The 27348-nt window shown below is 35.9% G+C and overlaps 1 protein-coding gene across 8 annotated transcripts in view; it reads left to right on the top strand.

Moving 5' to 3' along the window:
- Positions 1–27348, top strand: part of BRIP1 (BRCA1 interacting helicase 1) — a 182216-nt gene that overhangs the window by 20930 nt on the left and 133938 nt on the right. The window lies entirely within an intron of this gene.

Below are 27348 nucleotides of genomic sequence, written 5' to 3'. Positions count from 1 at the left end.
GTTGACACATAATAATTATACATACTTATGGGATTCGGTGTGATAATTTTCATACATGTATATGATATGTAATGATCAAATCAGAGTAATTAACACATCCATCGCCTCAAACATTTGTCATTTCTTTGTGTTGCAAATATTCAGAATTCTCTCTTACAGCTTTTTGAAAATATGTAAGAAATTATTGTTAACCATATTTACCCTAGAGTGCTATAGAATACCAAAACTTATTCCTCCTGTTTCTCCAATCTAGCTGTAGTTATAAATTTGTAAACCCACCTCTCCTTATCCTCCCCTCCCCTCACCCCTTCCTAACCTCTGATAACCACAATTTACTCTACTTCTATGAGCTCATTTTTTTTAGCTCCTACATATGAGTAAGAACATACAGTACTTACCTGCCTATGCCTGACTTATTTCACTTAATATCTTCCAGGCTTACCCATGTTGCTGCAAATAGCAAGGTTTCAATCTTTTTTTTATGGCTGAATAATATTCCATTATGGATATGTGTCACATTTTCTTTATTCATTCATCTGTTGATGGACATTTAGGTTGATGCCAACTCCTTATCTTGTCTATTACGAATAGTGCTAAATAAACATGGTGTTGGCTGGGTGTGGTGGCTCACACCTGTAATCCCAACACTTTGGAAGCCTCAGGTAGGAGAATCACTCAGGCCAGGAGTTTGAGACCAGCCCTGGCAACATAGCGAGAACTCCATCTGTACAACATTAAAAAAAAAATTGGCCAGGCATGGTGGTACGTGCCTGCAGTCCTAGCTACTTGGGAGGCTGAGGCATGGGGGATCACTTGACTCTAGGAGTTTCAGACTGTGGTGAGATATGATCATGCCACTGTACTCTAGATTTTCTTTCCTTTGGATAAATAGTAGTAGGATTGCTGGATTATATGATTATATGGTAGTAATATTTTTAGGTTTTTGAGAAGCCTCCATTACTGTTTTCCATAATGTCTGTACTAATTTACATTTCCACTAATAGTGTATGAGTTTCTTTTTCTCCACATCGTCACTAACTTTTTTTTTTTTTTTTTTGTCTTTTCGATAGTAAGCCATTCTAACTGGGTGAGATGATATCTTATTGTGCTTTTGATTTATATTTCCCTGATAATTAGTGATGTTCAGCATTTTTTCATGTTCTTGTAGGCTTTATGTATCTTTTGAGAAATGTTTATTCACACCCTTTGCCTATTTTAAAATCAGATTATTTGTTATTTTTTGCTGTTGAGTTCCTTGTATATTCTGGATAGTAGTCCCTTCTCAGATGAATAGTTTGGAAATATTTTCTCCCATTCTACAGGTTGTCTCTATACTCTGTTGTTTCCTTTGCTGTGCAGAAGCTTTTTAGTTTGATACAGTCCTATTTGTCTATTTTTGTTTTTGTTGCCTGTACTTTTGAATTCTTACCCATAAAATCTGCCTAGATCAGTGTCCTGAAGCTTTTCCCCTATGTTTTCTTCTGGTAGTTTTATGGTTTTGGGTCTTATGTTTAAGTCTTTAATCTATTTTGAGTTGGTTTTTGTAGATGGTGAGAGGGATCTAGTTTTTTCCTTTTGCATATGGGCATCCAGTGTTCTCAGCACCATTTATTGAAGAGAGGGTCCTTTCCCCGATATGTGTTCTTGGCATCTTTGTTGAAAATCAGTCAACTGTAAAAACCTGGATTTACTTGTCGGTTCTCTATTCTGTTCCATTGGTCTATGTGTCTGTTTTTATACTAATACCATTCTGTTTTGGTTACTATAGCTTTGTGTAGTGCCTACAGTTTTCTTTTTGCATACTATTACTTTGGCTATTCAGGGTCTTTGTGGTTCCATATGAATCTTAGGATTGTTCTTTCTATTCCTGTAAAGAATGTTACTGGTATTTTGATAGGGATTACATTGAATCTGTAGGTTGCTTGGAGTAATATGTAGTTCTTATTTTTATTTTATTTATTTAGTTAACTTTTTTAGAGACAAGGTTTCGCTGTGTTGCTTAAGCTGCTCTCAAACTTCTGGGCTTAAGTGATCCACCTGCCTTGGCCTCCCAGAGTGCGAGGATTATAGGTGTGAGCTACTGCACCTGGCCTTGTAGTTCTTATTTTTAAATGCTGCTGAAAGGTATTATTAATGTTATTGTTGATAATACTGATCAACATTATAAATTTTGAGGAGTTAGGTTTAGAGTTTAGTAGAAAATTCATTTTCTTTTTTTTTTTTGAGATGGAGTCTCCCTTGTCACCCAGGATGGAGTGCAGTGGGGCGATCTCGGCTCACTGCAACTTCTGCCTCCTGGGTTCAAGTGATTCTCTTGAATCAGCCTCTCGAGTAGCTGTGATTACAGGCACCCGACACCACGCCCAGCTCATTTTTGTATTTTTAGTAAAGATGAGGCTTCACCATGTTGGCCAGGCTGGCCTCGAACTCCTGACCTCAGGTGATCTGTTTGCCTCGGCCTCCCAAAGTGCTGGGATTACAGGCGTGAGCCACGGAACCTGGCCAAAAATTCTTTTGATATCGTTAAAGATGTTTATGGCTGAAATATTTTGAGTCTAAACCGCTTGACCGTAAGCACAGCTACTGTGCCCTTGGTTGAGCACCTTAATTTTAAGCCTAATGCTTTGATTGATTTCTCCTTTTGGTTATGTAGTATGCTGATATATGTTGATCATTGATTATGGTCTTCTCATTGGTAAAATATAGCTGTATCTATAATTGTATATCTGTATCTTTATATCTGTTTTATTTTTAAACCAGAAATTGCATATTTCCTTCCTTGGCTTTAGGTGGTATAACTCTGCATATCTCTAGAAATGGAATAATTTTTCATAAGTGGGTGATTTATTACTCATAACATTAAGATATAGGCCTCTGACAATTTCTCGTAAGTCTGAAAACTTGTTGAACAAGTTAAATCTCTCAATTAAATCTAGTCTGTCAAATGATAACATTTCACTAGTGTGACACTGAATTTTTGTTTGCAAGAAGACATGAGATATATGCCATACTAATTAAACATGCATAAAGTAAATTTAACAGACATCAAAGCACTTTTGCAATGCAAAGAACATATGGTTGAGCTCTAATATTTGTTTCTTTTCATGGTAGTCTGATGAAAAACATGACTGTATAAAGTAATTTTATGTGCTTTCTGAAAGGTTATGGGAAAAAAAACCCCAAAAATACATAAGTAAAATGATTTGTATTTTCAATTTTATTTTTTTTCTTCCTAACATAAAAATAGAATAAGTAGTTATAATAGAAATATAATCATTATAAAATGTATAGTTTTAGTGAGTATGAATGTTTCTCCTTTTTGTATGTTAAGTAAATTGTTAGTAAATTTCTCATGGATTTCTAGCATTAAATAATACATCTAGGTTTTCAGAGAACAAGGACTAATTATTTCCATGACTGTAATATAAGAAAAAATAATGGGGATATGAGTAGAGGTAATTTATTTAAAAAATGGGATTTTTGGGTGTCATAGAGGAGTAAATATTTTTCCTTGTAGGAAATTACTTTGGTTTCAGCTGTAACATTTCTTAGTCTTTACAAAGTGACTTATTACAAATCATAAAAGTATTTTCTGTAGATTTTGGGATAGGTGGTTTCATAAAAAGTAGAAGAAAAATAGTTTCATGTGTATTAATGTCGTAAGTTTTAATATTTATTATACAGTAGCTTTTGAAATGAGTTTATTGCCAAAACTTTTAGATAAAGTAATTGAAAAAAAAGTAGTCCATATATTAGAACTTTTCTTGTGCTGGCAGATCATATGCCTCGGTTTTTTTATATTTTATTTTTATTTTTGCTTTTTTCTTCAGACCAAAATGCCTCACATTTTATCTGTTGTATTTTAATCTAGACCTTGTAATAATCTTGAATAAGGTAAACTGAGAGACTTGGGTAAGTAACTTTTTTGTCAAAACCAGTTCTTTCATATGGAAGGAAAAAGAATGTGGGACTAGATTTTTTTTTTTTAAATTTTTTTAATTATTATTATTTTCTTTTATTATTATTATTATTATTATTATTATACTTTAGGCTCTATGGTACATGTGCGCAACGTGCAGGTAAGTTACATATGTATACATGTGCCATGCTGGTGCGCTGCACCCACCAACTCGTCATCTAGCATTAGGTATATCTCCCAATGCTATCCCTCCCCCCTCCCCCAACCCCACAACAGTCCCCGAAGTGTGATGTTCCCCTTCCTGTGTCCATGTGTTCTCATTGTTCAATTCCCACCTATGAGTGAGAATATGCGGTGTTTGGTTTTTTGTTCTTGCGATAGTTTACTGAGAATGATGATTTCCAATTTCATCCATGTCCCTACAAAGGACATGAACTCATCATTTTTTATGGCTGCATAGTATTCCATGGTGTATATGTGCCACATTTTCTTAATCCAGTCTATCATTGTTGGACATTTGGCTTGGTTCCAAGTCTTTGCTATTGTGAATAATGCCAAAATAAACATACGTGTGCATGTGTCTTTATAGCAGCATGATTTATAGTCCTTTGGCTATATACCCAGTAATGGGATGGCTGGGTCAAATGGAATTTCTAGTTCTAGATCCCTGAGGAATCGCCACACTGACTTCCACAAGGGTTGAACTAGTTTACAGGTGGGACTAGATTTAATGATACTTTATTTATTTATTTATTTATTTTTGAGAGGGAGTCTTGCTCTGTTGCCCAGGCTGGAGTGCAGTGGCGCGATCTCGGCTCACTGCAAGTTCCGCCTCCCGGGTTCACACCGTTCTCCTGCCTCAGCCTCCCAAGTAGCTGGGACTACAGGCGCTCGCCACCACGCCCAGCTAATTTTTTATATTTTAGTAGAGACAGGGTTTCACCGTGTTAGCCAGGATGGTGACTCACTCCTGTAATCCCAGCACTTTGGGAGGCTGAGGTGGGCGGATCATGAGGTCAGGAGATACGTTATATCTAATTGAATTCTAACACCTTTAAATTCTAAGGATGCTTTTCCTATCTTGCTTTTTATTATATGATACTAGGGAGTACAGTATTTTTTAAATAAAAATATTTATTTGGATTCATGAATTAATGGTTTAGTTCTCTTATCCCTGCAAAGGTGTGAGTCTTAGTCTTCACGTTTTTCAAATCTGCAGTTGCATTACTTTTGACAAACCTTCTTCCATAAATTAAATGATAAATTAGTTTGATGATTTCTGTTTTCCCCTGAATTTGACATTAAACTTTTTAGGTTCTTCAAATTTTCTTAGTTTTTATGAACATTATTTAGTTTCCACCCAGTGGATTGGAGAATTAGATTGTTGTCTCTTTATTTTTCTGTCATTTCTAGTCTCCTAACTCTCTTTTCAAGTCGGAAAATAGTGTCAGTACCTTTTCTTATATAATTAACTTTCTGCTGTCCCCTGCTGGATCCCTTTCCTTAGAGTTCAGATTTATTTTCTTAATCTGACAATTCATACGTCAAAGATCTAGTGAAGCATCTGTCTCCACATGGTCAAAATATAGTTAAGAAAAACATTGTTTTTTAGAATAGTATGTTAACGTTTTGATATTATTTTGTTCTGTCATTCGTAATCATTTTCTCTAGATTTATTTATATTCTGTTCATTTTTTAAGTAAATCCTCACAATAGCCAGGGTTGTCTTCAGATACATTCTTACGCTTATACCTGCTTTTTATTTATTCATTAAATAAATGCTAACATTCGTTATATACTTTAATTAAAGTAATTATATTTGATTTAATGTAGCAGTAGCATATTATTTTAATTCATAACTTGGGCCTGGTGTGTGGAAGACACTTGGGTCCAGCAGAGTGCGCTGTTGACCTTCTTACAAAGTGTTAACACTGGGGCGATCCTTAGGCTATTTTTTTTTCCTTTTTCTTCCTCCCATACCCCATTTTTATTTCCTTCCTTCCTACCCTTCTTTCTTTTGCTTTATACTTTTAATTTACTTTTATTTAAAATAGCTATTTAACATAACTGCATATATATGGTGATACTGGTGCTTACTGTGTTATGTGCCAGACACTCTGCTAAGCACTTTAGAAATATTAATTCACCTGGCAAATACAGGTTCATGTGAGTTGATGCTTATTGTCACGTTCTTTTAACTTTTCTTCGGGTTTGACGGTTTTCAAAATAAAAGAATTTAACTCAATCTTTATAACAACCCTATCAGGAAGGTATTAATATTTTCCCCAATTATACCTGAGGAAACTGAGGCACAGAGTATTTGAATAACTTGTTCATGTCACAAACCTGGTGAGTAGAAGCTGGATTAAAACCCAGGCAGTCTGGCTCTGGAATTGATCCTCTAAACCACCTCACTATTCTGTCTCTGAATAAACTCTTCCAGATGACTTTTTGATGACAGTTCATTTTTATACTGTTACAGGTCATATTATATGCATTACCATGCAGGTTATTTATTCAAGATTCGTCCCTCTTTTAGTGTCTCAACACCAAATGTAAGCATTTACAATGCTTACCCAAATTTATAATTATTTATTTATTTGTAGGTTTAACTGTTTTGTTTTGTTTGCCTCATTACCAGACTGACCATAAGGACAAGTGTAATGTCTCTTTTTTTCAGTTTTTTATAACCAGCATCTGGCACAGAGTCTGCACCTAGTAACTACTCCTATTATTTGTTGAATAAATGAATGAAAAAAATGGCCATAGTAAGTAGATGTATGATTCACCACTGTTTCTTGTAGCTTACAATTTTTACTCAGATCCTTATACCTAAGAAGGTATGACAGTATTGTTAAATACAGGTGACAATGCAGATTTAAAAATTGTTTTTGGCCAAGCATGGTGGCTTATGCATGTAATCCCAGCACTTGGGGAGGCTGAGGTAGGTGGATCACTTGAGCCCAGGAGTTTGAGATCAGCCTGGGCAACATAGCAAGACCCTGTCTCTACAAAAAAACAAACAAAATTAGCTTGGTGTGGTGGCTCATGCTGTGGTCCCAGCTACTCAGGAGGCTGAGGCAGGAGGATTGCTTGAGCCCGGGAGGTGGAGGCTGCAGTGAGCTGTGATCATGCCACTGCATTCCAGCTTGGGTGACAGAGCGAAACCCTGTCTCAAAAAAAAAAAAAAGAGTAATAACATTTTTTGAAAAACCTTTAATATTATAAAAACCAATACAGAATAAAAATTAAAATGTTCTCCCTTATATTAACCCCATCCCCCTTTCTGCTTCCCAGAAGCAAACACCATGAACACTTTCATGAGGATCTTTCTAGATATTTTTCTATAAATTTATAAGGATATTTTTAATAGTTCTTTTATAGTTTTGTTTGTGCATTTAACTCTCTTGTTTATGGGATTTATTTTCATGCATGTATGAGGTCAGGCTCTAATTGCATATTTTCCCAAATAGTTGATCAGTTGTCCCAGTGTCACTTAATAATTTTTCCAGTTTTGAAGTTTTGCTGTTATCATGTACTAAATTGTTATATGTACTTGGATTGGTTCCTGGACTTTTTTTTTTCCTCTTTAAATTTTTATTTTTTTTTAACGGTGTGTGTGAAAAAATATGTCAGAGAATTCCACTTGGCTTCAAACAGAAAAGCAGTAGACCCCTGCCCTAATTCTATTATTCACCAATTCCCACTATCTGAAGTAAATAATGTTCAATTATTTTTCCTTTTTATTCTGATAGTTTTTGAAGTAGCATGCATATTTTGCTTTTCTCTCGAGTTTTCGGTTTTAGATACTTTCTGTTGTCTTCCTCCTATCCTTTTCTCCTTTCTCATTACTTCTCCCCTTCAGCCTGCCAGCATTTGGTATTTGCATTACTATAATTCTTTAAATATTTTAACTCATTACAGTTCTTTCCCTAAACCAGTATTTATTTTTTTTGGTGCTGGTAGTTGTCTTGTCCTTTGCTTAGTTTTCTTTGTACCTGTAACTGTTTATCTCCAAACTCTGTTAGAACGTAAAATCTATGAATTCATTTAAATACATCAGGTCAAGATGTCCGTATTTTTAGACTTTCAATATTTAGTGGAAATAATGAAAAATACTTTTATATTGAACTAAATTTTATATTTCTAAATAACTTTTTTCTGAATATAAAAGCATCATCTAAGAGAAAATTTGGGAACCACCAAAATGTGTACTTAAATTATTAACATTAATCGTTAATTAAACTGTCTCCTCAATATCAACCCCTGGTATTTTGCCTGCTGTCTATTCTTAAGTGCGCACATGTGCGTGCACATACACATGCAATGTTATCTGTTGCTGTAACAAACCAACCATTTATTTAGCTTACTGTTGTGGGGGTCAGCAATTTAGGCTGGGCTCAGCTGGGCATTTCTTCTGCTGATCTCAGGTGGCCTACTCATGTGTCTGTGGTCAACTGCAGGTCAGCTGTAAGTCAGCAAGGCAGCCCTGCTTCAGGGAGTTGATTGGTAGTCAGCTGGGACCATGAGGTGGGTCTCTCTCATCATCTAGCAGGCTAATTCTGGTTTATGTATATGGTGGCCTCAGGGTTCCAAGAGCAGCAAGAGAACAAGCCCCAGTGTACAAATGCCTTTTGAGTCTCTGTTTGTGTCAGGTTTGCTAATGTTCCAGTCACCAAAAGCAAATCACATGACCAAATCCAGACTCAAGGGGTAAAGCTCACATCTTGGAGGGAAGAGCTACAAAGTAACCTTGAAAGGGAGCTTATTTACAAAGATAAGTAGAATTTGTTGCCATTTTTGTTACGTAGTATATATTACATATATACTCAGTATCAACTGAGTATATATATATTACATATATACTCAGTATCAACTGAGTATACATGTAAACATTTCCACCATATATATGTAAACATTTCCACCATATATATGTAAACATTTTCACCATAGAGAACACTAATATGTTTTCTCCAAACTCTCAAAAAAATCGTAATTATTGGGCCAAGCGTGGTGGCTCACTCCTGTAATCAGATGTTGTACAGGGCTCAACCCCTGTAAAGGGGTTGATACTGTAGTATATATTACATATATTTGTTATGTAGTATATATGACATATATTACACATATATTACATATATACTCCCTCCCCACACACAAAATTAGGATTATAGTATATAGCTTTTATTTTTCACCTAATATATCACGGTCATAGTAAAATTTAGCAGGTCTATTTTCATGGATACTTTTTTGTCGTAATCTTTTTTCCTATGCCAGTGGTTGGCAAACTATGACCCATGGGCAGAATACAGCCTGCTGCCTGTTTTTATAAATAAAGTTTTTTTTAACGCATTTTACATTTGTTTATACATATAGTCTGTGGGACTTTTGCATTATAACAGTAAAGTTGAGTAGTTGTGACAGAGACCGTATGGCTCACAAAACCTAAAATATTTACTCTCTGTCTATTTATTTATTTTTCTTTTCTTTCTTTTCATGTTCAGCCAGCAGGAAAATCTCTGGCCTTTTAGAGAAAAAGTTTGCCAACACCTGTTCTATACTATTGTAATCTTGGTTAAGTTAGGCCAGAGATTAGTGGAGTTAGTGTGAATCTCTTGCCTTGTCTGCAAATTTGCCTAGGGGTAGGATGATAGAATGGATGACTAATTGCTTGAGTGTTTCCTTCAGCTCCAATAATTATGGCTTTTTTTTTTTTTTTTTTTTTTTTTGAGGTGGAGTCTTGCTACGTCACCCAGGCTGGAGTGCAGTGGTGCAGTCTTAGCTCACTGCAACCTCCACCTCCTGGGTTCAAGCGGTTCTCCTGCCTCAGCCTCTCGAGTAGCTGGGATTACAGGTGCCTGCCACCATGCCTGGCTAGTTTCTTTTTATTTTTAGTAGAGACGGGGTTTCGCCTTGTTGGCCAGGCATGTTTCAAACTCCCGACCTCAAATGATCCGCCTGCCTCGGCCTCCCAAAGTGCTGGGATTACAGGAGTGAACCACTGCGCCCGGCCCAATAATTACAATTTTTTGAGAGCTTGGAGAAAACATAGTAGTGTTCTCTATGGTGGAAATGTTTAATTCTCAAAAGTTTCAAATCTTCTTTATCATATTGAGTGAACTTGGTGAATATTCAGAGAAAGTTGACAAAATTCAGCCATTCCTCTAAGTTTTCTTGATGTGTAGATACATTAATGAAATAAATATGTATAGCAAACCAGCCGACATGTAGCTATTCAGTGGTGTAATGAGTGTAGCTATTCAGTGGTGATAGTATCTACAATTGTTATGTAGAACGTTTTCATTCATGGATACTGGGTGTGGAAAGATAACTTTACCTTTGAAAACTACTTCGTTAATTGACCAACTGTCTGCCCAGTAAATTTATCTTTCGGTTATTTTAGCTTTTTAAAAGTTTGGCTGTCACAAAATTATAGAGAAGTACAATACAATACAAATATCTTTTTTTAATTGAGCCATTTAAGAGTATGTTGTTGCCCTGATGTTCCCTCACCCTGAAATACTTTAGTGCCTATGTCTTATAAGCAAAGACATTCTTATACATAATCACAATATAACCATAAGAATCAGGAAGTTAAAATTGATTCATTGTTGCCATCTAATACTCAGAACCGGTTTAAATTTTAGCAGTTGTCTTAATAACACTTTTATAAAAGCAAAAGAATCCAGTCAGAACCATGCATCGCATTTAGTTATCACTTTAGTAACAACTTCAGTGTGGAACACTTCTTCAGTCTTTCCTTGACTGTCATGATTTTGACACTTCAGAATATTACAGCTTATCTAGAATGTCTCTTAATTTGGGTTTTCTCCTCATTAGACTGAGGTTATTTATCTTTGGTAGGAATGTCACAGAATTGATGCCTTCTGCTCATTGTATCTTATAAGGTGGCACACAGTTTCATTTCCTCTCATTAATGATTGATAACTTGATTAATATGATATCTGCTAGATAAAAAATATAACTTTACAGTTATCTTTTTGCCTTTATAAAAGAGGACTTTATGGGGAAGAACTCTGAAATTATATAAATAACATGTCCTTACAAAAATTCAGTTTGCTCATTTTATTTATATCTTTATGGACTTGTGATTGTCCATTTTATTCAGTGGGTTATAATTATTATATGATTTGTTTTGGTACTCAAGTGGGAAACCAGTTAAGTTGCTTGTGTCTTTCTAATATATAAATCATTCTTGGAACACTTCCTTATTTTTTGGCAAAAGATAGTGTTCCAGGCTCACCTTGTATTTTCCCTGCCCTAGTCTTGGATTCAGCCATTTCTCCAAGGAACCCTGGTTCCATTTAGTGAAAAATAACATTTAAATGCTGTGTTCTGGGAGTTAGCTTTGCTCATTGCTGTTGGAGTTGCTGCTCCAGGCCCTTTCAGCAGACAGCTAGAGAATATACACAATGTATTGTATACACAAACCCAGACTCATAGACATATACATTTATATCTATATTTTTTCTGTATCTGTCTGTCTGTACACTGAAAATTATGAGTGTTTATACCAATACATCCAGTTCCATTCCAGTACCAGAGGGCCCATTCTAATTTTCTCCCTTTCTGTATGTTTAACTGAAAAACCTTGTTCCTGATTCCTCTGAAAGTTAAAAACAGAATTACCATATGGTCCAGAAATAACATTTCTAGGCAAATATCCAAAAGAATTGAAAGCAAGTACTCAGATAATTGTACACCAGTGTTCATAGGAGTGTTATTCACAATAGCCCAAAGGTGGAAACAACCAAAATGTTCATTGATAAATGAATAAAAAAAGTGGTATATACATACAATGGAATATTATTGAGCCTTAAAAAGGAAGGAAATTCTGACATGTACTACAACATAGATGAAACTTGAAGACATTATGTGAAGTAAAATAAGCCAGTCATAAAAGGACAGATATTGTATGATTCCACTTATAATCTCCTTCCAGTTATTCGTTACTATTATAGAAGTAGAATTCATTTTTGTATATTTACCCTCTAACCTGCAACTTGTTAAATCACTTATTGGTTCTAGTTGATATTTTTGGAGTTTCTTTAGGACTTTCTAAGTACACAAAGTTGCATGTTTCATTCTCTAGTAAATACTGTTTTACTTCTTCCTTTACAGTGTTTACCTTTTATGCAGTACAAGGCTGAATTAGAGTGATGAGAGTGGATACCCTTGCCTTGTTCACAATCTTGTGGTGGAAAACATTCTGGTCCCTCACTGTTCCATATGACATTTGTGCTAGGTGTTCTGTCTATGCCCTTTGTCAGGCTAAAGAAGTTTCCTTCTATCACTAGTTGGCTGAACATTTTTATAATGAGTGGATGTTGGATTTTATATTTAAAATTTTACTGCCTTGGTAGGATTATATATATGTTTTTTCTCCTATATCCTGTTGATATGGTAAATTACATTGATTGGTTTTTGAATGTTGGCCTGACTGTAAATTAGTGGAATAAAACCCACTTGATCATGGTGTAGGACCCATTTTATACAATTGTGAGATTTGATTTGCTAAATTTTGTTAAGGATTCTTTGCATCTATGTTCATAAGAATATTGGTCTATAGTTTTCTGTAATGTCTTTATCTGGCTTTGATATCAGGGTAATGTTGGCTTTATAAAATGAGTTGGGAAGTATCGGTATTACTTCTTCCTTAAATTTTTGATAGAATTCACCAGGGAAGCCATCTTGCCCTTATATGTTATTTTTGGGAAGATTTTTACTTTTAAATTTAATTTTTAAAATGAGTATAGGACCATTCACATTTTCTGTTTCTGAGTCAGTTTTAGTAATTAGTATCTTTCAATAAATTTGTCCATTCAAATTTTTGAATTTATTGGCATAATGTTCAAAATATTCTCTTATTTCTTTAAATGTCTGTAGGATTTGTAGTGATATGCCCTCTTTCATTTCTGATATTCATAATTTGTGTCTATCTCCTTTTTTTTTCCTCAATCTAGAATTCATTTTGCTCAATCTATAATAGGTAGTAGAGGTTTATCCATTTTATTGATCTTTTAAAAAGTTTTTGTTGACTTTCTGTTTTTCCATTTTCTATTTTGTTGGTTTCTGCTTTTTTTTTTTAATTACCATTGTTTTACATTCTTTGGATGTAATTTGCTCTTCTGCTAGCTTCATAAGATTGAAACTTGGCCAGGCATGGTGGCTTACCCCTGTAATCCCAGCACTTTGGGAGGCTGAGGCAGGCGTATCACCTGAGGCCAGGAGTTCGAGACCAGGCTGGCTAACATGGCAAAACCCTGTCTCTATTAAAAATACAAGCAACTAGCCAGGCGTGGTGATGGGTGCCTGTAATCCCAGCTACTCAGGAGGCTGAGGGAGGAGAATTGCTTGAACCCGGGAGGCGGAGCCTGCAGTGAGCCGAGATCGTGCCGTTGCACTCAAGCCTGGGCAACAAGAGCGAAACTCCGTCTCAAAAAAAAAGAAAAAAAAAAGATTGAAACTTAAATAGTTGATAACTGATTTTGGACTTTTTTTTTTTTTCCTAAATAAAACACCAAAGAAAGCTATACATTTCCCTCTAAGCACTTCTTTATCTGTATCCCACAAATTTTGATGTTGTTACATTTTTTTCTGATTTCCCTTGTGATTTCTTCTCTGACCCAAGATTTATTTAGAAGTCTAAATAAACACTAACTAGGTGTTTTTTCCTAGATATTTTTCTCTTATTGGGTTCTAATTTATTTTTGTGTGGTTAGAGAATAGATTCTATATGATTTCAATTCTTTTAAATTTGATGATCTGTCTTGGCAAATGCTCTGTGAGTTTTTGGAAAGTATAGGTATTCATTTATAAAAATCAGGTCAAGTTTGTTGATTATCTTGCTAAGATCTTCTGTATCCTTGCTGATTTTTTTTTGGTCTATGTATAAATTAATTAGAGAATACTATAAGGATCCTATAATTGTGGATTTGCCTTTTCTTTCAATTCTGCCAGTTTTTGCTTCATGGGTTTTCATGGTCTGTTATTAGCTGTATACACATTTAAGATTATTATGTCTTCTTGATGTATTAGGCGATCTATCATTATGAAATGTCTTTGTTCTGAGATCCATTTTGGCTAACATTGATATAGCCACTCCAGCTTTCTTAGGATTAATGTTTCCATAGTATATATTCTTCATCCTTTTATTTTTAACCTATTTGTGTCTTTAGATTTAAGATCAATTTCTTATAAATAATTGTCTTCTTTATTTATCCAATCTGACAACCTCTTCTTTTTAATTGGAACACTTATACTATTTACATTCAGTGTAATTATCACTGTGGTTACTATTTGTTTTCTGTTTGTTCCAACTTTTCTTTATTCCCCTTTTCTGTCTTCTTTGAATTAATTAAACATGTTTTAGGATTCTATTTTACCTTCACCATTGTCTTCTTAAGTATACCTCTTAGTTTTATTTTTGGGAGTTGCTTCATACTTTGCATCTTAAACTTATCACAGTGTACCTTCAAATAATATTTCAACTCACAAATAATGTGTAAGAACCTGTATACTTCCATGTCCACTCTCCCATGTTTTGTGCCATTTTTGTCAAATATTTTACTTCTACATTTGTCATAGCCCTCACAGTGTTTTGTTATTTTTGCTTTAAATCATCAGCTATGTACACATTTACAAATGAGGAAAATAATTTCTTTCTTAACCCTCCAGTTTTTCACTTCTGGTGCCCTTCATTGTGTAGGTCCAAGTTTCTGTGTTGTGTAACTTTTCTATTAGCTTAAAGAGCTTTATTTAACATTTGAATTGCAAATATTTTTTCAGCTTTTTTCTTACCTTCATCTTTTTAATGGTAAAATATATATAACATAAAATTTACCATTTGTCTGTTTTTAAGTGTAAATTCAGTGGTATTATGCATATTTATATACTATTATCCAGTGCCAGAACCTTTTCATCTTTCCAAACTGAAACACCATACCCATGAAACAATATCTCTGTATTTCCCTACTGTCCAGCCCCTGGAAAAATGCCATTCTCTTTTCTGTCTCTATGAATTTGATTACTCTAGGTACCTCATGTAAGTGGAATCATACAATATTTGTCCTTTTGTGTCTGGCTTATTTTACTTAGCATAATGTTTTCAAGGTTCATCCACCATGTAGTATGTGTCAGAATTTTATTTCTTTTTATGGCTGAATAATATTCCACTGTATGGATATACCACATTTTGTTTGTCCATTCATCTGCCAGTGGATATCTGGGTTGTTTCCATCTTTTTGCTATTTTGAATAATGCTGCTGTGAACATTGGTGTACATATCTGTTCGAGTCCCTGTTTTCAATTCCTTTGGGTATACACCTAAGAATGGAATTTCTGGACCATATGGTAATTCTATATTTAATTTTTTGAGGAACTGCCAAGCTGTTTTTCACAGTGGCTGTACCATTTTACAGTTCCATCAACAATGCACAGGGGTTCCAATTTCTCCACATCTTTGCCAACCTCATTATCTGTTTTGTTGTACTTTTTAAAGAATAGCCATTTTTAAGGGTGTGAAATGGTATCTTGTGTTTTTAATTTGCATTTCCCTAATGATTAGTGATGTTGAGCATCTTTTCTTCTGCTTATTGGCCATTTGTGTATTTTCTTTGGAGTAATGTCTATTCAAGTCCTTTACCCTTTTTTGAGACAGGGCTTCACTATGTCACCCAGGCTGGAGTGCAGTGGCACTATCTCAGCTCACTGCAACGTCTGCCTCCCAGGATCAAGCAGTCCTCCCACCTCAGCCTCCCGAATAGCTGGGATTACAGGTGTGTGCCCCCACGCCTGGCTAATTTTTTGTATTTTTAGTAGAGACGGGGTTTCACCATGTTGGCCAGGCTATCCTTGAACTTCTGGTCTCAAGTGATCCTCCTGCCTCACCTCTCAAAGTACTGAGATTACAGTTTTGTTATATAGGTAAACTTGTGTGGTAGTGGTTTGTTGTACAGATTATTTTGTCACCCAGGTATTAAGCCTAGTACCCATTAGTTATTTTTCTGATCCTCTCCCTCCTCCCACCCTCTACCCTCTGATAGGCCCCATTGTGTGTTTTTCCCCTCTATGTTTCCATGTGTTCTCATGATTTAGCTCCTACTTAAAAGTGAGAACATACAGTATTTGGTTTTCTGTTCCTGCATTAGTTTGCTGGGGATAATGGTCTCCAGCTCCATCTAAGTTTCTGCAAAGGACACAATCTCATTTTTTTTAATGGCTACATAGTATTCCACAGTGTATATGTACCACATTTTTAAAATCGAGTCTACCATTGATTGGCATTTAGGTTGATTCCATGTCTTTGCTATTGTGAATAGTGCTTCAATGAACATACGTGTGCATGTGTCTTTATAATATAACAATTTGTATTTCTTTGGGTATATACCCAGTAATGGGATTGCTGGGTCAAATGGTGTTTCTGTTTTTAGGTCTTTGAGGAATTGCCACACTGTCTACTGTCTTCCACAATGGTTGAAGTAATTTACATTCTTACCAGTAGTGTGCAAGTGTTCCTTTTTCTCTGCAGCCTCACCAGCATCTGTTTTTTTTTTTTTTTTTTTTTTTTACTTTTTAATAATAGCCATTCTGACTGGTGTGAGATGGTATCTCATTGTGGTGGTTTTGATTTGCATTTCTCTAAGGATCAGTACTGTTAGCTTTTTTCCATAGGATTGTTGGCTGCATATATATCTTCTTTTGAAAAGTGTCCATTCATGTCCTTTGCCCACTTTTTAATGAGGTTGTTTGTTTTTCTTTTGTAAATTTAAGTTCCTTATGGAAGCTGGGTATTAGACCTTTGTCAGATGCATAGTTTGCCAAAAATTTTCTCCCATTCTGTACGTTGTCTGTTTACTTTGTTGATAGTTTCCTTTGCTATGCATTAACTCTTTAATTTTATTAGGTGTCATTTGTCAATTTTTGCTTTTGTTGCAATTGCTTTTGATGTCTTCATCATGAAATCTTTGCCTGTTCCTATGTCCAGAATGGTATTGCCTAGCTTGTCTTCCAGGGTTTTTATAGTTTTTGTTTTACATTTAAGTCTTTAATCTATCTTAATTTTTGAATATGGTGTAAGGAAAGGGTCCAGTTTCAATCTTCTACATATGCCTAGTGAGTTATCCCAGCACCATTTACTGAATAGGGAATCCTTTCCCCATTGCTTGTTTTTGGTAGGTTTGTTCAAGATCAGATAGTTGTAGGTGTGACCTTATTTCTGGGCTCTCTATTCTGTTTCATTGGTCTATGTGTCTGTTTTTGTACCAGTATCATGATGTTTTGATTAATGTAGCCATGTGGTATAGTTTGAAGTTGGGTAGTGTGATGCCTCCAGCTTTGTTCTTTTTGCTTAGGGTTGCCTTGGCTTTTTGGGCTCTTTTTTGGTTCCATATGAGTTTTAAAATAGTTTTTCCTAGTTCTCTGAAGAATGTCAGTGGTAGTTTAATAGGAATAGCATTGAATCTGTAAATTGCTTTGGGCAGTATGACCTTTTTAATGATATTGATTATTCCTGTCCATGAGCATGGAATGTTTTTTCATTTGTTTGTAAGAAATCTCTGATTTCTTCAAGCAGTGCTTTGTAGTTCCCTTTGTAGAGATCTTTCACCTACCTGGTTAGTTGTAGTCCTACTTATTTTATTTATTTATTTATTTATTTGTTTATTTGTGGCAATTGTGAATGGGATTGCATTCCTGATTTGGCTCTCGGCTTGACTGTTGATGGTGAATTGGAATGTCAGTAATTTTTGCATATTGATTTAGTATCCTGCCAAGTTGTTTATCAGCTTAAGGAGCTTTTGGGCTGAGACTGTGGAGTTTTCTAGATATAGGATCATGTCATCTTCATCTGCAAACAGGGATAGTTTGACTTCCTCTCTTCCTATTTGGATGGCCTTTATTTCTTTCTCTCATCAGATTGCCCTGGCCAGGACTTCCAATACTATGTTTAATAAGAGTAGTGAGAGAGGGCTTCCTTTTCTTTTCTTTTCTTTTTTGTTTTGTTTTGTTTTGTTTTGAGACAGAGTCTCGCTCTGTCGCCCAGGCTGGAGTGCAGTGGCACAATTTTGGCTCACTGCAAGCTCTGCCTCTGGGGTTCATGCCATTCTCCTGCCTCAGCCTCCCTAGTAGCTGGGACTACAGGTGCCCGCCACCTTGCCCGGCTAATTTTTTGTATTTTTAGTAGAGATGGGGTTTCACCATGTTAGCCAGGATGGTCTCGATCTCCTGACCTTGTGATCTGCCTGCCTCAGCCTCCCAAAGTGTTGGGATTACAGGCGTGAGCCACTGCGCCTGGCCGGGCTTCCTTTTCTTGTGCTGGTTTTCAGGGGAAATGCTTCTAGTTTTTGCTCATTCAGTATGATGTTGCCTTTGTCCATTTTGGAATCGGATTGCTTTTGTCATTGTTGAGTTGTGGAAGTTCTTTATGTATTCCAGATATTAATACCTTATCATACATGATTTGTAAATATTTTCTCCCATTTGGTGTGTTGCGTTTTTACTCTGTTGATGGTGGTCTATGATACATAAACGTTTTTAATTTTCATGCGTCCAATTTATCTCATGAAGTTCATTTTTTATCGCTGGTGCTTTTGGAAAAATTTTATGGTTTTAGCTTTTATATTTAAGGTTTTGATCCATTTAGAGTTAATTTTTGCACATATTATAATGGTGCAACTTCATTGTTTGTGTGTAGATATCCAGGTTTCCCTGCACCATTTGTTGAAAAAACTGTTCTTTTTCCCATTGAATGGTCTTGATAGGCTGGCTGAAAATTATTTGACCATATATGTGGGGGTTTGCTTCTGGAATTTCTGTTCTGTTCCATTGGTCTATATTTCTGTTTTTATGCCAGTACCATGCTGTTTTGCTCACTGTAGCTTTGTAGTAAGTTTAGAAATCAGGAAATGTGAGACCTCCAGTTTTGTTCTTTTTCAAGATTATTGTGGTTATTCAGGGTTCCTTGAGAATCCATGTGAATTTTAGGATGGATTTTTCTGTTTCTGCAAGAAACTTCATTGGGTTATTGATAGGAACCGTCGCTTTGTTTTGAAACACATTTTCACTGGGTATTGAAGTTTAGGTTCACATTTTCTTTCTTTCAGCACTTAAAAGATATTTTGCCCTTGGCTTGTCTTACATAGTTTCTATAGAGTAATCTGTGGCTGCTTTAAAAATTCTATCTTAGGCCGGGCACGGTGGCTCATGCCTGTAATCCCAGCACTTTGGGAGGCTGACGTGGGTGGATCACCTGAGGTCAGGAGTTTGAGACCAGCCTGGCCAACATGGTGAAACCCTGTGTCTACTAAAAATACAAAAAATTAGGCAGGTGTGGTGGCACATGCCTGTAATCTCAGCTACTCAGGAGGCTGAGGCAGGAGAATCACTTGAACCCAGGAGGCGGAGGTTGCAGTGAGCTGAGATCACTCTGGGCAACAACTGCAAAACTCTGTCTCAAAAAAAAAAAAAAAAAAATTCTATCTTTATCTCTGCTTTCAGCAATTCAACTAAGGGGTGTGTGTGTGTGTGTGTGTGTGTGTGTGTGTGTGTGTGTGTGTTTATTGTGTGCTTGGGGCTCATTTGAGCTTTTTGGATCTATGATTTTATAGTTTTCATCAAATTATGAACAATTTGAGCCATTTAAAAATGTTTTCTTAAGTACTCATTTTTTCCCTTTCAGACTTCAATTATGTGTATATTAGACAGCTTGATATTATACATCACTGACTATATGTTAATTTTTTAAGCTATTTTTTCTTCTTTGTGCTTCATTTTGTCTACCTTCTATTGCTGATTTGTCAAGCTCCTTGATCTCTTCTGCTATTTCTAATTTGGTGTTAATCTTACTAGTGGATTTTTCTTTTCAGTTATTCTGTTTTTTCATCTGTAGAAGTAAAGTAATGTAGTTATCACCTCTTTGTTTCCTTCTCTCTGAGATCACAATTCAGTGTCTGAAAACTATTGTTTCATATATCTTGTCCAATTTGTTAGTAGTTTATAGTGCAAGATAAGATTTCTGTTTCTTCTTATGGCTAAAAGCAGAAGTCCATACATTCATATTTTTAAGGACATTTATTGTTTCTTTAAATGTTGGCCTTTTGGAAAACTTAAACAAATATATGCATTGTTCTAAGTGAAAACTACTATAAGCCAGATGTTGCATTACTTGTGCAAGGTTAACGTTTCATTCAGAAGATAATTGATATTGACAACAGCATTGGAAACATGTATGAATCTTTTAAAGATAGATGCTTTTGAGGTTTAGTGAAGTAGGCACACATTAGGGCAGTAAAAATGTCAGATTCTCCTTGTTGCTCAGTGAATCTGGAGTAGGAGAAGCAGTCACCATCCTGGGGTACTTCATGATCTGTGTTGATGATCTCCTATTTTGACCATAGTTCCTCAGCCTTCTTGAAACTTACGACCTAATTTAGCCATTAATTTAACAGCACCACTACACATGGGACTTCATTGTCATTTGGAACCGTCCCACCTTTAAACTGAAAACTTGTTGGTCCCGGTATTAGTCATACAGTGCCTTTTTTTTTTTTAAACACAAACTTTTCCCCATTCACATCCCACTACACATTTACACGTCACTGGATGTTTGTCAATTATTTTTCCTCCTTTCTATTGATTCTTTTCCTTAGCTATAACCATGTTATGTTTTCTCCTGTCCTTCCACAAGGAAACCTTGTCTCAGCTCTTTCCTTAATCTAATATTCTGAACAATAGTAGATGTGAGAGCAGTCTGTTTTCCTATTCAGTCATCTCAACTTGTATGATTGATTTGACTGGCCTTACTGGATAGTCCGTCCAGTTCCCTTTCTTTCTTGGTGCTTTTTGATGTATTTTTCCCAGAGGGCACATAACTGGATCTATTAGTAAGACGAAAATCTTATCAAATTGAGTAAAATGATTCTGCAAGCCCTGAAAAACTAGTTACTTCTCCTTATGGTAGTATCTCTACCCTGTATATTGTTTTCTTTTCTGTGTATGTTTTTAAAAAATGTAATTGTTTTTATAAAAGTGATATTTGCTTATAAAAATTCTAGTAACATCAAAGATTTTACAGAAAAAAAATGATGAGAATCCCATTATCAGTCTATTCGTCAAATAGCTTTTCTTCTTCTTTTATTGTCTTTTATTTTTTGTCATTTACTAATTTTATGTAACATTTATAGGGAAGACATTTCATTCATTCATTTATATTTTTCACATCAAAAACCAGTCACACCAGGTTTTTATTGATTATGTCTTCTGTCATTTAGTTCTTTTACTGGTGGCTATTATTGATTCTTCTGACAATTTTTAGTCAATAACAAATGTTTTCATGTGCAGTTTTAATGTGAGATTTATTTATTTTGTTGCTTATTTCTACCAGTAATGTTCATTGAGCCTTCAATATCTGCTGAGAATGAAATGGTGGCCTGATGTGGTGATATGCACCTGTAGCCCCAGCTACTTGGGAGGCTGAGACGGAAGGATCACTTGAGCCGCGGAGGTTGAGGGTTGAGAATGAAGTGAGTCATAATTGTGCCATTAAACTCCAGCATGGGTGAGAGAGAGAGATCTTGTATCTTAAGAAAAATTTAAAAAAGACAAAAAATGCAAAAAGTAGCCAGGCGTGGTAGTCCCAGCTACTCAGGAAGCTGAGGCAGGAGGATTGCTTAAACCTAGGAGTTCAACTTTGCAGTGAACTATGATTATATCACTGTACTCCAGCCTGGGCAACAGAATGAGACCCTGTCTGTAAAAAAAAATAAAATTAAAAATAAAAAGGTAAAAAATATAAGAAAAAAAAAAGAGAATGAAATTGAGGCAGGAGAATAGAGTCTGGAGGCAGGGAACCTAAGGCCGATTGACACTGACTTCCTAAAACTGAATCAAAAAGAAAAACTCACCTCTCCACGCCAAGTAACAAAAGGATCAGAGGCTACTCTGTTTGTAACACCCCGCCTTTCTACTGAATGGCAGATGAAAGAATGGAAAGTACCTCTCCTTCCCACAACCAGTCTTCATGTGCATAGGGTGTAACTTTGTAACTTCACTTCAGCCTCTGATTGGTCCCCTCTCACAACCAATCAGACTGGTCATGGGCCATGTCTTCCATTGCATAGGATGTAACTGTAGCTTCCCTTCAGCTTCTGATTGGTTGCCTCCCACAACCAATCAGCCTGGTCACAGGCCACGTGTTCATTTACATAGTGTGCAACAAAATAACCAATGGGAAACCGCTAGAGTATTTAAACTCCAGAAAATTTTGTAACCAGTGCATTTGAGCCTCTTGCTCAAGCCCCCTCCCACTCTGTGGAGTGTACTTTCTTTCTTTCTTTCTTTTTTTAAAGACTGAGTCTTGCTTCGTTGCCCAGGCTGGAGTGCAATGGCGGGATCTCAGCTCGCCGCAACCTCCGCTTCCCCGGCTCAAGCGATTCTCCTGCCCCAGCCTCCGGAGTAGTTGGGATTACAGGTGTGTGCCACCACGCCTGGCTAATTTTTGTATTTTTAGTAGAGACAGGGTTTCGCCATGTTGGCTAGGCTAATTTTGAACTCCTGACCTCAAGTGATCCACTCCCCTCGGTCTCCCAAAGTGTTGGGATTACAGGCGTGAGCTACTGCGCCCGGCCCTTTTTACACTTCTGTAACCAGGGTTGGCAACTTAAATGAGCACCAGATAGGTAGCATGAATGAAAGAAAGGGTCTAAGTGTAAGTGCATGTGATTACATTCTTTAAGTGGCAGGGACTGTGATACCTTGGGAGTATATGTCTCATCCAAATGTGGCAATCTAGTCAATGTTAGTGGATTGCTGTCCTGTAAGAATACAGGCCTAATGTGGCCAGTCAACCAGTTTTTCTAGAAGAAACCAACACTATAGATTTTCATCTCATAATTTTTAAGTGGTTCAAATTTATAAAACTCTGTGTAGCCATTCAAAACATGATTGTGAAGCAGGTATGATTTGTGGACCTCCAGTTTGCAACTTCAGCTACTAAGTAAGTTTATTTTAGTGGTGTTTTAGGTGGGAAGGAGGGCAAATGTGTGTACCTAATCTGCCGTATTAGACTGGGAGTCTTATGGTTTCAGTTATTATATACTGATCTTTAATTCAACTGTAAATTATTCTGATGTAAGGTGGGAGATAGAATCTAATTTTTTTCCCCAAATAGTCATTCATCTAAATATTAGTTGAATAATTTCCCCCACAGATTTGAAATGCCACCTGATTTAAACAGGGTGGTTTGCTTTTTTTTTTTAATTTTTAATTTTGGTGGGTACATAGTAGGTGTATATATTTATGAAGTACATGAGACATTTTGATACAGGCATGCAATGTGTAATAATCATATTAGGGTAAATGAGGTATCCATCACCTGAAGCATTTATCCTTTGTGTTACAAATAATCCAGTTATATTCTTAGTTATTTTGAAATGTACAATTACATTATTTTTTTTTACTGTATTCACCCTATTGTGCTAGCAAATACTAGGTCTTATTTATTCTTTCTAACTACTTTTTTGTTCCCATTAACAACTCCACTCTCTCCCCTCCCTAGACTACCTTGCCCAGCCTCTGAAAACCACCCCTCTACTCTCTCCATGAGTTCACCTGTTTTAATTTTTAGCTCTCACAAATGAGTGAGAACATGCAAAGTTTGTCTTTCTGTGCCTGGCTTATTTTACTTAACATAATGACCTCCAGTTCCATTTATGTTGTTGAAAATGACAGGATCTCATTCTTTTTATGGCTAAATAGTACTTCACTGTGTATGTGCCACATTCTCTTCATTCATTCGTCTGTTGATGGACACTTAGGTTGCTTCCAAATCTTGGCTATTGTGAATAATGCTGCAATAAACATGAGAGTGCAGATATCTCCTCGATATACTGATTTTTTTTCTTTTGGATATACACCTAGCAGTGGGATTGCTGGATCCTATGGTAATTCGATTTTTAGTTTTTTGAGGAATTTCCAAATTGTTTTCGATAGTGGTTGTACTAATCTACATTCCCACCAACAGTATATGAGGGTTCCCTTTTCTCCAAATCCTTGCCAGCATTTGTTATTGCTTGTGTTTTGGATAAAAGCCTTTTTTTTTTTTTTTTTTTTGAGACAAATTCTCACTCTGTTGCCCAGGCTGGAGTGCAGTGGCATGATCTTGGCTCACTGCAACCTCTGCCTCCCAGGTTCAAGTGATTCTCCTGCCTCAGCCTCCTGAGTAGCTGGGATTACAGGCATGCACCACCACGCCTGGCTGATTTTTGTATTTTTGGTAGAGATGGGGTTTCACCAGTTTGGCCAGGCTGGTCTCGAACTACTGACCTCAGGTGATCTGCCCACCTCGGCCTCCCAAAGTGCCAGGATTACAAGTGTGAGCCGCCGCGCCCAGCCAATAAAAGCCATTTTAATTGGGATGAAATTATATCTCACTGTAGTTTGGATTTGCATTTCTCTGATGATCAGTGATGTTGAGCACCTTTTCATATGTCTGTTTGCCATTTGTATATCTTTTGAGAAATGTCTATTCAAATTTTTGGCCCATTTTTAAATTGGATTTTTAAGGGAGTGATCTGCTTTTTAAGAAATAGAAACCCACTGAAAGAAAGATCATGCAGGAGATATAATTCCTCTCACTGGACCTGAAAAGTTTTTAGGCAGCTTCTCTGTTCTCTTTGAGGCCTCTAGTGTGACATCTGCAAAGTTTTTAGGCAGCTTCTCTGTTCTCTTTGAGGCCTCTAGTGTGACTTTCTCAGCAAAGTTTTCTCATTATTTTTTGCAGATTGATTTTTCTAGATACTTATACTCTTTCATATGACCTTACCATGACATCTCAAAGTGGAAGCCTAAAATCTACCAAATGATGTGGCCTATTCTCTGTAATTAATCAACTCAGTCTAAATGCCCCAAATACAAGTTCTTGGGAAAGTGAAACTAATTGATCTTGCTATACCTGAGAGTGTCTTTGGACATGTGTTATTAATGTGGATATTAGGTTCAGCCTTTCAGCAGGGGATATAGTGATTTCAGAGTAAATAGGTGGACACATGTCCATAGAGGGGCCTAATACAGCATCTTTATCATATGTTTGAAATTCTTACATCTATAGAAATATGTACCCTACTTGCCCATCTTTCCCCCCCCCCACCCCTTTTTAGAGATGAGGTCTTGCCATGTTGCCCAGGCTGGTCTCGAACTCCCAAGCACAAGTGATATGCCTGCCTTGGCCTCCCAAAGTGCTGGGATTAGAGGTGTTAGCCATCACACCTGTCCCCATCTTATTTTTCCAAAAAGTTTTGGTTATTCTCACTTATTTATTTTCAAGATTAAATTTAGATTACCAAAAAAAAAATCTTGCTAGGATTTTGATTGGAATTCAGACAAAGATTAGAACAAAAAAGATTAAGAAAAGTAGTTTACTAATCTACAAAAATTGTGGACCCAGTTTTCATGAGCTGCAACCTGCAGAACCCATTTTTACCTATGAGCACACAATTTTTACACTGTACTTTTACTTTTTCCTTTCTAACTTGAATTTATGAAGATAATTTCTCACACATACAATGCACCTGCAATAACCATTGGTTTTCTAGAATCTCTTATAATACTTTAAATGTATTCTGTCCACTAGCCACATGTATTTATGTTTTTTGATTAATTAAAATTAAAATTCAGTTAGTTGTACTAATTACATTTCAAATGCCCATGCGGCTAATGCCAAATATATTGAATAGTGCAGATATCAAATACGCTGTCATCACAGAAAATCCTATTGGGTAGTGCTGCTTTAGAGACTTGTATGTAATAATAACTATTTAATTTTTAAAGCCCATAGAAGCACAAATCTCTATTTCATATGTTTTGTTTATAGCATTTTGGTTAATATGTGGAAAATGACATGATAGGATAGCATTGTTTTCTCATTTTAAAAGGTTCATTGAAGAAAGTTTGAAAAATACCATAAAGGAGAAACTAAAAATTACCTGCAATCCCAAGGGATAGGGTTTTTTTAAAAGCTTTTTTGAAATACAATCTATAACGAAGTGTACATATCATAAATTACAATTGGATGAATTTTCACCGACTAAATAATACATATATGTCTTTTTACCACAGTTTCTCTATTCCCAGGTTCTTTTTGATTCATGTCTTGATTGTTTGGATTTAATAATCATGTAGTTTTATTGAAGGTGGGCACAAGAGTATGTTTCTTATATCAGGAGGCATATGAAGCCAGTTAGTCTCAATACCATTGATGCTGAATTTCACCACTTGGTTAGAGTGTCACCGTCAGGTCTCTTCGTTGTAAAGGTACATTTTCCTTTTGTAATTAATGAATAATCTGTGGGGTGATATTTTGAGACTTTGTCAATATTCTGTTCCCTAATAACTTTTCACTGAAAGATTTCAGCATCCATTTATGTAACTTGCCTGAATCAGTTAGTACAGGAAAGTTGCAAAATGGTGATTTTTAAAATTCTATCATTTTATTTACAATTCTTAGCTGGCATTCTTATTTAAAGAAGAGATTTTCCCCCTACCCGCCCACTTCCTCATTTTTCTCATTTTAGTCTTCTTTTCCCCTTTTTATTTTTTATAAACACCCTGGGTTTTTCTCATAAAGTTGACCAGTATGACTCATCACTGCTTTGAAACTCATTGCTATAATCACATCTATGTAAAGTTCTATTATACCAGGATAATTTTTGCTTTATAGCAGGTCAGTCATCTTTATGATATGCTTGTTCTTAAACTGAGAATTCTTATTGATTTACTCTATTGAAACACAGACTTTTCAGAAACTGGAGCAACTGTGTTAAGGAATTCCCATTTACACTAGGCAAGAAAGTAAACAGTAAGTGGAGAGTAGGGTAACAAACACTTATGGTATCAAAAAACAACCGTGAAAAGGATCTGTCTTAATGTGCTAGCCCATTGCAGTTTAACATATTGCTTACAACCTTCACAATAGAATTTGAGTGACTTCAGTTACACATTCCAGGAGACTGGCAGTCTGTTACAATCAGAGTCTGAACTTTAGAGCAGGCTAATTTACAGCGATGGGATGAAGAAAGTTGTGGATTTGTATTACACACTCTCACCTGACACTGTATCTGATCCCTTACCTGCTGATTGACATCTTGAATGAGCTCTTTGAAGCAAGTTCCAGCTTAATTAAAGCGTTTGCTTGGTTAGCAGTGATCTGTGAAAGCCTGTGATAAATATTGAATCAGGTTCACCTGCTGGTTGCTGTGAGTGGATAAACAGCTGCTTTGTGCAGTATAATCATGAAACGGTGGCAGTAGGGTACTACTACTGTTTGAATTTTTAAAAAAAGAATAGTTGAAAAGGTATAGTTATGTTACTTTTGCTATCTTACTAGAGTGTGTGCTAATGTGAGATTTTGCACAACG

Source organism: Pongo abelii, chromosome 19 (assembly GCF_028885655.2).
Source record: "Pongo abelii isolate AG06213 chromosome 19, NHGRI_mPonAbe1-v2.0_pri, whole genome shotgun sequence".
Taxonomy (NCBI): Eukaryota; Metazoa; Chordata; class Mammalia; order Primates; family Hominidae; genus Pongo; species Pongo abelii.
This window is presented reverse-complemented; position numbering and strand designations above follow the sequence as displayed.